The sequence below is a fragment of the Lathyrus oleraceus genome, chromosome 1 (genome assembly GCF_024323335.1).
Source record: "Lathyrus oleraceus cultivar Zhongwan6 chromosome 1, CAAS_Psat_ZW6_1.0, whole genome shotgun sequence".
Taxonomy (NCBI): Eukaryota; Viridiplantae; Streptophyta; class Magnoliopsida; order Fabales; family Fabaceae; genus Lathyrus; species Lathyrus oleraceus.
In genome coordinates this window covers 363,074,071-363,081,562 of record NC_066579.1, presented here as the reverse complement: position 1 = coordinate 363,081,562, position 7,492 = coordinate 363,074,071, and positions in this window count along the sequence as shown.

Genomic DNA, 7,492 nt, shown 5'->3' with positions numbered 1-7,492 from the left:
GAAATTTTACATGAGATAACTAGACATCCTAATCTTTGCCATGGTTTTAGTCCCATTCATTTATCATACACCATCTCTGACTTATGATTTTTCTAAGTTGATGCATGTTTGGTTGACTTCATTGAGCATGTTCAAAATTGCTTTGACTTTCTGATTTTCATTGACTGCCTTCCACTTGTCCAAATGAGATGAAATTTGACATGCTTACCATGCTATGTGTTAGGGTTGATCATGATTTATTTGGTGATTTTTGGAAATGTTTTAGGTTGCTTTTGAGTTAAGTCTTGCTGTTGACTTCTATGAGCTTCTGTTTGCTATACCTTGACCTAATTTGTTCATGAAATGATGATGATGATTGATATGAATGTGAACCCAATTGGTTTTGTTTCTTGATTGTTTGAACATGATTTTGGATGCTTGCCCCTTGCTGTTTTGACTTTCTCATTCATTTTTGACCCTAGGCTTGTCCTAGTGGTCCTGTTACTCACTTTTGAGCTTGTGTTTTCAGGTTGACCAACAAATGACCAATGAGACCAATTCTTTTTGATTGAGCTTGCTTAAATATCATTGTCTAACTTGTTTGTTTTGTAGGTGGCTTGGCTCACATGCCTTAAGCCTTGTGCCTTGCACATCCATGTGCCTCTAATTAACTGTTGGTGTCTGTTTCTTTTTGCTTTGTTTTGAAGTTGCATACTAACATCTGCTTGACTGTTTCAGGTGCTTTTAGTTGCTTAGTTCCTTGTGAACTTTTTGCTTTGCTTTGCTTGTATAAGCAATTTGCATTGAGGTATGTCTCTTTTTCTTCATGTAGTCTGGAAGACCTGGCCTGTTACTTGGCCAGGCAACTGTCTGAAGTCCTCCTTAAGAGGCAATGTTTGTGGATGTTTAATTTTGTCCTTGCATAGAGTCAAAGTCCTCCTAAGTGAAGAGGCAATTGGCAGAACCCAAGGGATAAGCAACCTATCCCCTGCTATTCAGTGTGTCTTCTGTTTTGCTCACACCACTGTGTTGATGCATTACAGATAAAAACCCAAGATCTTGTGCAATTGCACAGTTGAGTCAGTTTTAAATGTGTAGAAGGGTTCCCACTTTCTGAACCCACACATTCTTGTCTTGAGCTCTCCCAGGCCAGGGATAAGAGCTGTGAAGTCTTACCTTCACTCACCTTTCATCTGCTTCACCTTAGTCTCTCAATGGCAAGGTTAAGAGCACATTCACCCAGTTCCAGAGGTTTGTTTGTCGAGGTTGATATGACCCCTTGACTAAAACCTAACCCATGTTTGAGCCACTTGCTTGTGTATAGTGTGTGCTATCTGTGCTTGTAGGATTGTTTGACTTGCTTCCTGTGCAAGTTAGGATTGTTTGACTTGCTTCCTGTGCAAGTTAGGATTGTTTGACTTGCTTCCTGTGCAAGTTAGGATTGTTTGACTTGCTTCCTGTGCAAGTTAGGATTGTTTGACTTGCTTCCTGTGCAAGTTAGGTTTAGTTTAGACTTGCTTCTTGTGCAAGTAGGTTTTGCTTGGCTTGCTTCCTGTGCAAGTTAAGTGTGTGTGTGGCTTGCTTCCTGTGCAAGTCATGTTTAGGATAGGTTGGCTCCCTGTGCCAGTTAGCTAGAAACCTTAACTTAGGGATGAATTTGCATGATAACATCTAGGCTCGAGTCGTAGTCTCCCTAGTGTTGTGTCTCCCTCTGTTATCTGGTTAGGCTAGTCCTTTATCCCTCTGTAGGGGAACTACATCGCCCTGATCTTCATACCAGATGAAGTATGTAGGCAGGAGATTGAGCTGATCTCTCCGGGCGCCCTTTTTCTTTTTGTGTGTGTTGTCTGACAGTTGCTAGGCTCGAGTGCCTGACTCCTTAGCAATTTGTTGTCTGTCTGTTTGAGTGTGTGCTTGACAGTTATAGGCTCGAGTCCCCGACTCCCTATTAACTTGTTGTGTTGTTGTGTGCTTGGAAGCTGATGTAAGTCCATCGAGTGGCAATTAGGTTCCAGTGTGCGTGTGTTTGGTTCGGATGCTGATGTAAGTCCAGTGATTGGCATTCAGGCTCCATGTTTGCCTTCTTGAGTATGTTTTGGTTCGGATGCTGATATAAGTCCAGTGATTGGCATTCGGGCTCCACGTTGGCCTTTGTTTGTGTTTGTTTGTGTGCGTGTCAGCCGAGCTACGAATGCTCTGATTCTTCTCTCGTCCGAGAAGATACGTATGCATAGGATGCGACATCCTAGCGAGCATGTGTCGTTTCCCCAGTCCGAACTACTTCGACTCTGATGTCTATGCCTGATAGACTAAGTAGGCCCAGGATGCGACATCCTGCCGAGTCAGTTTCAGTCAGTTTCTTTTGTCTCTTTCAGCCAGTGTGTGTGTGAGTGTGAGCAGTGTTATAGCAACCATATTCCTTCCTTTTGTGCGTGGATCCCGTAGAGTACTACGGATGCGTAGGGGTGCTAATACCTTCCCTTCGCATAACCGACTCCCGAACCCATTCTCTTTGGTCGCGAGACCATGTTCTTTCCAGGTTTACTCTGAGCGTTTCCTTTCCCTCTTTTGGGATAAGTAACGCACGGTGGCGGCTCTGTTGTTCTTGTTTTCCCGCCGGTTTTTCGCGTGATGCGACAGCTGGCAACTCTGCTGGGGATCTAGAGAAGTTGACCTGTGCTGGTCCATCTTCCCTGAGCAAGTCTCTCCTAGCGCTCTCTAGGTTAGGGTTTTGGTTGCTTTGTGCTGTGTTTATTTATTGCATTCATTATTTGTTCATTTCATTTATTGTTTGCATTTATTGTGTGCATTAATGTTTGCATTCATATTCATTATTCATTCTTCCTGGCTGGTTGTCTGTTTTTCTTTGTGGGGTGGGAGTCAGTTGAGGTAAAAGGTCCAATACCCAGACCATGAGTGAAATCTAGGAAACCTAGGAATAGAGTGATTCATGGGAAGCGGGTGGTGTACGCCACTTAGCGGAACATTGACATCACGAGCAGTTCAGACTCTGATGGGGTATTATCGGTGCATACATCGGGTGTGCACAGGATGATATTCTTGAAAGGGTTGTTTATCCTGCGTTTCTCTTGACCTTACCCTGGCCTAGACTACATCCGTGAGTGGGGAAGGGTTCATCATTACAGGTACTGTTGGTGACTTATGGTTCTATTGGTGACTTTGGGTCCAGACAACAGTATATTCAGTTGACCTTGGGTTTTCAAGTTGGATTTGGGTTCTGAGTTTAGACCGAAGCTTCGACTTTGTGATCAGAGATGTACCGCCAGCCAGTTGTGTCTGCATCATGTGCATCATAGCATATTTATTTTCAAAAAGATACGCAAAAAAAAAAAAGAAAAAAAAAAGAAAAAAAAGGAGAAAGAAAAAAAACTAATCTCCGCATGCATATCATTTCTCAGGTACATTCCAGAGTTTGATTCGCCGATAGAGATGGCAACAGTCCCAGAGCCGAAGCGGAAGACTTGTATCTACGTTTTTCACCGGGAGCCTTTGACGCCTCTGATTGAGTTGGGCAGTCTTGTGACCAGTGATCGTCTGGGGGGGGGGGTTCGTGAATCAGTATGGGGATATCCTGACAGTATTGAAGACAGTAGTTGACCCGGTGCCGTTGCAGACACTTCTTCAGTTCTATGACCCGGAGCTTAGATGTTTCACGTTCCAAGATTATTAGTTAGCACCTACTCTCGAGGAGTATTCTATACTGTTGAGCATCCCGATTCAGCATCAGGTTCCTTTCTTGGACGTACCAAAGGAGGTTGACTTTAAGGTTGTTGCCAGAGCTCTCCGGTTGAGTGTTAAGGAAGTTTGTGATAATTGGAAGCCCAGTGGGGGAGTTGTGGGTCTGCCGTTGAAGTTTCTTCTGAGAATAGCCAGAGATGAAGCAGAGAAGGGAAATTGGGAAGCTTTTCACGCACAGCTTGCCGCCTTGATATATGGAATCATCCTATTTCCCAGTATGCCAAATTTTGTTGACCATGCTGCCATCAGCATTTTCATCAGAGGAAATCCAGTCCCCACCTTGTTAGCTGATACTTACTATGCCATCCACAGTAGGCATGGTAAGGGTGGAGCCATCAGGTGCTGTCTACCTCTCCTGTTTAGATGGTTCATGTCACTCCTGCCTGGTAGTGGACCCTTTGTGGACACTCAGAGCACTCTCAAGTGGACTCAGAGGGTCATGTCGCTCACCTCTTATGACATCAGATGGCAATCTTACCGGATGAATGTGAAGAATGTTATTATGAGCTGTGGAGAATTCCGGAATGTGCCACTCGTGGGGACCAAGGGTTGTATAAATTATAATCCAGTTCTTTCTCTTCGCCAGTTAGGTTTTGTTATGAGTAGAAGACCACTTGAAGCTGAGATAGCTGAGAGTGTGTACTTTGAGAAGAAGGATGACCCTGTTAGGTTGGAGCAGATTGGATGAGCTTGGAAGTCCATTGGTGTCAGAGATGGATCCGTCTTAGGGAAGAAGTTTGCCATAGCCATGCCTGATTACACTGATTGGGTAAAGAAGAGAGTGGAAACTTTGTTGCTACCCTACGATAGGATGGAACCGTTGCAAGAGCAACCACCCTTGATTCTTGCTGATAGTGTGCCTGCTGAGCACTATAAGCAAGCTCTGATGGAGAGTCGTCGGTTGAGGGAGAAGGAGCAAGACACCCATATGGAGTTATACAAAGCTAAAGCTGATAGGTTGCACATGGCCCATCAACTCAGGGAAGTGCAAGGAGAAGATGCTAGCAGAGCAAGGAGCAAGAAGAGATCATATGAGGAGATAGAGTCTATGTTGGATGAGGAGCATAGGATGCGCTTGAGACTGCAGAGAGCAGAAGCCAACTATCAGAAGAAGATCAGAGACCTAGAGAAGCAACTCAGAGACAAAGACGCTCAGTTGAAGAAGGAGATGGAGTTGAGACAGAAATCAGAGGACTATCTTGGAGGAGAAGTCTTGGAGCTCAGAAGACAGTTGAAGGAGAAGATCACCCCTCTACCAGAATGTTCAGAATGCACACTGTTGATAGACCAGTGCCATTACCTGAAGACCCTCATTCCAGAAGACCGTCTGTCTTAGTTTGTATCTTTGTGTTTTTTTTTTTTTTGAGAATCACCTCCAGGCTTGTTGGATGGGATTCATTTGTTTGTACTCAGTCTTTGGATCTTCATTATTGAGAATCACCTCCAGGCTTGTTGGATGGGATTCATTTCTTTGTACTCTGTTTATGCGAATTTTCTGTTGACTCGGTGGTATTGACCTTTTCACCCTTATGTATGGATAAGGTTGTCAGTATTTCCCTGTTGTTCTCATTTCCCTTGTATCTGTTTGTTCTCTTGTTGCCGCAAGTTGCCATCTTTTCAGGATGGGTCAGGCTCTTTGAATGCCTGAGAGATGAACATATCATGTGCATCATACGCATCATTAGCATCATACTCATATCATTTTGCATAACAGGTGTTCTTGGTCGTGACTTCTCACTCTGGTTCCTGTTTTAGGCAGGATAGCTGATCAACGTCCGCACCGCTACTCAACAAGACTGAATCAACAGAGAAGTATGGATCAATTTCAAGCTGAGTTGGCTGAGATGAAGGCTAGCATGGCCCAGTTTATGAATATGATGCAAGGGGTTGCACAAGGTCAAGAAGAACTCCGAGCCATGGTTCAGAGACAAGAGGCTGCAAATCCACCAATCAACCATGCTCCGCCAGAGGGAGGCCCGGTCAATGATAACAATGTTGCTGCTGCTGTACCCGTCAACAACTATGCTGTAGGTGATGAGTTGGGGGGTATTCGAATCAACGGTCAACCTATTGCTCCAGATGCCGCTAATGCCAGAGTAGTCCGTGCCCCGGCCCGTAATCCTGTTCCGATTGTTGACAGACAAGAGGATATGTTCTCTCTGCTCAGTGAAGACGAAGACGTTCTGGGAAGGGTTAACGAGAGAGACCGCAAAGTTGAGGCTCTTGCTGAGAAGATCCGTGCTATGGAATGTCAGAATTCTCTCGGTTTTGATGTTACCAATATGGGGTTGGTGGAAGGTTTGAGAATCCCTCACAAGTTCAAAGCACCGTCCTTCGATAAATACAACGGTACTTCTTGCCCTCGCACCCATGTGCAGGCTTATTATCGAAAAATCTCTGCGTATACCGATGATGAAAAGATGTGGATGTATTTTTTCCAAGATAGTCTATCTGGGGCTTCTTTGGACTGGTACATGGAATTGAAGAGAGATTCGATCCGATGCTGGAGAGATCTGGGTGAGGCCTTCTTGAGGCAGTATAAACACAACATGGACATGGCGCCTAGCCGGACTCAGCTGCAGAGTCTTTGTCAGAAATCCAATGAGAGCTTCAAGGAGTACGCTCAGAGGTGGCGTGAACTGGCTGCTAGAGTTCAACCCCCTATGCTGGAGAGGGAGTTGACAGATATGTTTATCGGTACTCTTCAGGGTGTGTTTATGGACTGGATGGGGAGCTGCCCATTCGGTAGTTTTTCTGATGTTGTCATTTGTGGAGAGAGGACTGAGAGCTTGATTAAAACTGGGAAGATCCAAGATGCTGGTTCCTCTTCCTCTAAGAAGCCATTTGCTGGGGCACCTCGTCGAAGAGAGGGTGAAACTAATGCTGTTCAACACCGCAGAGATCAGAATAGAAGTGAATACCGTCAAGCTGCTGCAGTAACCATTCCGGCACCTCAACCTCGTCAGCAACAACAACAAAGAGTTCAACAACCGCAACAACAACAACAACAACAACGTCCGTATCAGCCCAAACAAAGGATGCCTGATCGACGTTTTGATTCGATACCCATGTCGTACGCCGAACTGCTGCCCGAATTACTCAGGTTGGGGATGGTTGAGCTGCGTACAATGGCTCCGCCTACAGTATTGCCCCCTGGGTACGACGCCAACGTCCGTTGTGACTTTCACTCTGGGGCACCAGGACATCATACTGAGAAGTGTCGGGCTCTCCAGCATAAAGTCCAAGATTTGATCGATGCCAAGGCGATCAACTTCGCACCAGTGCCTAATGTCGTAAACAACCCTATGCCTCAGCATGGTGGGCATAGAGTGAACAATATTGAGGGGAAAGAAGCTGAAGATCTGGTTGTTAATGTTGATGATGTTCAGACTTCTCTGCTAGTTGTGAAGGGCCGTCTGCTGAATGGGGGTGTCTACTCGGGCTGTGATGAGGATTGTTTGGGCTGTGCAGAATCAGAGAATGGTTGCGACCAGTTAAGGGCCGGTATCCAGGGTATGATGGATGAGGGTTGTTTGCAATTCAGTAGGGCTGTAAAAGATCGTGGAACAGTATCAACTATCACCATTTACTTTAAACCGTCTGAAGAACGTGGACAAAGGGTCGTTAGTGCACCTGCAGCAAATGGTACCCCAGTTACCATTTCCGTGCCTGTAACCATCAGTGCTCCAACTACTATCGTTGCGTCTGGAAGAGGGGCTGTTGAGAATAGTAGGGTCGTGCCGTGGAAGTATGA